The sequence below is a fragment of the Scyliorhinus torazame genome, unplaced genomic scaffold, assembly GCF_047496885.1.
Source record: "Scyliorhinus torazame isolate Kashiwa2021f unplaced genomic scaffold, sScyTor2.1 scaffold_1867, whole genome shotgun sequence".
In the NCBI taxonomy this organism is placed as follows: domain Eukaryota; kingdom Metazoa; phylum Chordata; class Chondrichthyes; order Carcharhiniformes; family Scyliorhinidae; genus Scyliorhinus; species Scyliorhinus torazame.
Window position 1 is genome coordinate 20,366 of NW_027309594.1, and position 4,635 is coordinate 25,000.

The window sequence follows — 4,635 nt, forward strand, 5'->3', positions numbered from 1 at the left end:
GAGAGAGACAGGCAGACAGAGAGAGACAGGCAGACAGAGAGGCAGACAGACAGAGAGAGATAGACAGACAGAGAGAGGCAGACAGACAGAGGCAGACAGACAGAGAGAGGCAGACAGACAGAGAGAGGCAGACAGACAGAGAGAGGCAGACAGACAGAGAGAGGCAGACAGACAGAGAGAGGCAGACATAGAAAGAGAGAGGCAGACAGAGAGTAGTCGGCAGGGGAGGGGGCGGAAAACGAAAGGGTGGTTGGTGTGACAGAGTGGGACTCTCAGCTTCCCTCCACCCCTCTGTTGTGTTCCTCGCCCTCCTCACACACCCCCACCCCTGCTGTGCTCGCTGTGTGTACCAGGTCTGGGAGCAACAAGGTCAGCGAGAGAGTCTAAATGAATGACCAAGACGGTGGGTGGTGGTGTTGAGGATTATAACCTTTTATTGTAAAAACAGAGGCAAAGAACAATCCAAAACTCAAGTCAAGACATTTAACCAGCTTAAGTGATACTGGGGGTGAAGATTGGTGACTAGACCTTGATCTTTCCTTGGGCAATCTTCCCATCAAATACTCATTAAGACGCATTCCTGACCCTGTTAGCCCCAAGGTTCACCTTAACCTTTCGCACATTGCAGTCACATTAGTCAGATTCTGCTCCAATTACCGAGGCTTCTGCTCTTTGACCTTCCTCCGCCCTCTGACTCCTGATCCTTTCAGTCTCTTCTGCAGCTTGACCTTCCTGTTGATCTTCTGAGCCCCAGCAACGGACCGTGCCTTCCCTTTCCCACCCACTTGAGACTTCTTTGGCTTCTTCCCAGAGGAGGCGGGGGCTTGAGGCGGCTTTGCGGCCTTCACCCCTTCGCCCTCGGGCACTGGCTCCCTAACTGTTTGGTCCTCGATAATGGGAGTTTCCGCAGCCTGAGCACGAGGCAGCACCAAATTGGAAAACTTCTTGAACTTTGCTACGAAGAACCCATCCATGTTGTGAGTGTGGGGATAGAAGCGGCGGGTTAGACGGAGGGAAGGGTGAAAACGGCGTTCCTGAAACCTGTGAATAGAAGTTCAGAGTCATAGGATCACACTGATGGGACTGTACAGAGTCACTGTTTATTCAGCAGGGTAAGGATCACTCACTGTGTAACTGTTCAGAATCACTGTATATTCAGCAGGGTAAGGATCACTCACTGTGTAACTGTACAGAGTCACTGTTTATTCAGCAGGGTAAGGATCACTCACTGTGTAACTGTACAGAGTCACTGTTTATTCAGCAGGGTAAGGATCACTCACTAACTGTACAGAGTCACTGTTTATTCAGCAGGGTGAGGATCACTCACTGTGTAACTGTTCAGAATCACTGTTTATTCAGCAGGGTAAGGATCACTCTCTGTGTAACTGTACAGAGTCACTGTTTATTCAGGGTAAGGATCACTCTCTGTGTAACTGTACAGAGTCACTTTATTCAGCAGGGTAAGGATCAGTCTCTGTGTAACTGTACAGTCACTGTTTATTCAGGGTAAGGATCACTCTCTGTGTAACTGTACAGAGTCACTTTATTCAGCAGGGTAAGGATCACTCACTGTGTAACTGTAAGGATCACTCTCTGTTAACTGTAGAGTCACTGTTTATTCAGGGTAAGGATCACGCTCTGTGGATCTGTACAGAATCACTATTTATTCAGGGTAAGGATCACTCGCTGTGTAACTGTACAGAGTCACTGCTTATTCAGCAGGGTGAGGATCACTCACTGTGTAACTACAGAGTCACTGTTTATTCAGCAGGGTAAGGATCACTCACTGTGTAACTGTACAGAGTCACTGTTTATTCAGCAGGGTAAGGATCACTCACTAACTGTACAGAGTCACTGTTTATTCAGCAGGGTGAGGATCACTCACTGTGTAACTACAGAGTCACTGTTTATTCAGCAGGGTGAGGATCACTCACTAACTGTACAGAATCACTGTTTATTCAGCAGGGTAAGGAAACTCACTGTGTAACTGTACAGAGTCACTGTTTATTCAGCAGGGTAAGGATCACTCACTAACTGTACAGAGTCACTGTTTATTCAGCAGGGTGAGGATCACTCACTGTGTAACTACAGAGTCACTGTTTATTCAGCAGGATGAGGATCACTCACTGTAACTGTACAGAGTCACTATTTATTCAGGGTAAGGATCACTCACTGTGTAACTGTACAGAATCACTGTTTATTCAGCAGGGTAAGGATCACTCACTGTGTATCTGTACAGAATCGCTTTTTATTCAGGGTAAGGATCACTCACTGTGCAACTGTAGAGTCAGTTTATTCAGCAGAGTGAGGATCACTCACTGTGTTCCTGTAGAGTCACTGTTTATTCAGCAGTGTAAGGATCACTCACTGTGAAATTGTAGAGAGTCACTGTTTATTCAGCAGGGTAAGGATCACTCACTAACTGTACAAAGTCACTATTTATGGGGTGGAGGGCGCGAGGCCGACTGAGTACTTTGCCAAGATGTTGGCGGAGCTGGTGGGGGAGGGAGAAGATTCCTCCTGGTCCGAACTGGATCGGGCTCATCGGTCGTTGATGCCTAAACCAAAGACCAATGAGCCGCCAATGGCCATGATTATTTGCTTCCACAGGTACCACGTGAAGGAGAAGGTCCTGAGTTGGACGAAGCAGAAGCGGGCAGTGCAGTGGGCTGGGACTGGTATGTGTGTCTACCAGGACTTAACTGTGCAGCTGGCGAGGAGGTGGGCAGCCTTCGGCCGAGTGAAGACGACACTGTGTAACAGCGGGGTGCGGTTCGGCGTAGTGTACCCAGCCAAGTTGAGGGTGACCTACAACTCCAGAGACTTTTATTCCGAGATGGTGGAGGCAACGGAGGCCTTTGCCAAGGCTGAAGGTTTGGGGCAGAAGTGAGAAATGGGACTGAGTATGTCTTGGACCGTGGAGAGGGGAGTTGGAAGAGTGTATATATATATATATATAGTTCTGTTTTATATTTTTACTTCATGCTGTTATGTGGATCAAGCTTTGTCTTTGAGGTCGAGGGTGCTTGTGCACCTAAAATGTTTGAAGGCCGATGTGGTGATACTGCAGGAGACCCACCTGAGGGTGAAGGATCAGATGAGGCTTAGGAAGAGCTGGTCTAGCCAAGTATTTCATTCAGGTTCGACAGCAGGGTGCGTGCGGGGTAGTGGTTTTGGTCAGTAAGGGAGTGAGGTTCCAGGTGGAGAAAGTGGTGGCGGACCAGGGGGGATAGATATGTGATAGAGACAGGGGCATTGGAGGGGAGGTTGGTGGCGTTGGCAAGTGTGTATGGTCCTAACTGGGATGATGTAGGGTTCGTGAGGAAGGTACATGAGGCCATGCCAGATGTGGATTTGCATGAGCTTATAGTGGGTGGGGACTGGAACTTGCTGCAGGAGCCACGGTTGGACAGGTTGCTGCCGCGCTTGCTTGCCCAGTCCGGGGGGGGGGGGGCACGCGATGGCGTTGACTGGATTTATAGACGAATTGTGAGGGGTGGACCCCTGGAGATTCTTGCGCCCGAGGGAGCGGGAGTATTCGTTTTTTTGTTCAGTTCACAATGTGTATTGGAGGATAGATTTTTTGATAGTAGGGAAGGCGCTGTTGGCTGGGGTCAGGGGATCGGAGTATTCGGCAATAGCAATTTCGGATCATGCGCCGCATTGAGTGGACATGGTTTTGGAGGAGGGGGCAGTGTAGAGGCCGGGGTGGGGATTGGAGGAGGGGTTGCTGGGGGACCGAGGTTTCTGTGAGAAGATTGGGAGGGTAATTAAGGAATACGTGGGTTTTAACTGCCCAGGGGAGGTATCACAGCCGGTGGCATGGGAGGCTCTGGAGGCAGTGGTGAGGGGGGATGATATCGTTTAAGGCGAAGGTGATTAAGGAGGAGAGGACGGAACGGCAAAGGTTAATAGACGAGATGTTGGAGGTAGACAGGAGGTATGCGGGGGATCCAGATCCAGCGCTTTTGGATAGGAGGGAGCTACAGGCGAGTTTTGACCAGCTTTCCACAAGGAAGTGGGTGAGGGGAGCGGTCTACGAGTATGGAGAGAAGGCATGCTGGCTGGTCAACTTCAGAGCGAGGCAGCAGCGAGGGAAATTGTTCAGCTGCGGGATAGGACAGGGAAATTGATGGTGGAGATCAATAAGGTATTTGAGGAGTTTTACGAGAATTTATACAGGTCGGAGCACTCGGCCCATCGAGTCTGCTCCGCCATTCAATCATGGCTGATACTTTTCTCAACCCCAATCTCCTGCCTCCCCCCCCAGAACCCCTATTGATCAAGAATCTGTCTTAAAGACACTCAGTAAAGTGGGAACTCCTGGGCTGTTTGGAATACCTGAGGTTCAGGGAGGAGGATAGTGCCACATTGGAGGAGTGATAATGTTTATTCAGCAGGGTATGGCTCACTCTCTGTCAAATAGGAATTAGAATCTCACTTACCGAGTGAAGCCTTCTTTCCCGAAGTCAATCCCAGTCGGCACCAGTTTAACATTACGTTTTTTCAGGGCGTAATCCACCACCCACTCGTTCTCCTCCACCTGGGAATCAGGAGCAAGATGTGAGCTCCAGGGGAGACTCAGTTAAATCAGAGCCGTCCTGCTGCTCAGTGAAGGGTCGAGCCGAGTGCCAG

General features: G+C 49.8%; 1 long non-coding RNA gene across 1 annotated transcript; it reads right to left on the reverse strand.

The window, feature by feature from the left end:
- Positions 1–411: 411 nt before the first annotated feature.
- LOC140407725 (uncharacterized) lies at positions 412–4,598 on the reverse strand. Its single transcript, XR_011939769.1, has 2 exons — positions 4,446–4,598; positions 412–1,041 (listed from the first exon to the last, which is right to left on the reverse strand). It is a non-coding gene; the product is annotated as an uncharacterized lncRNA (long non-coding RNA).
- Between the last annotated feature and the right edge of the window lie 37 nt (positions 4,599–4,635).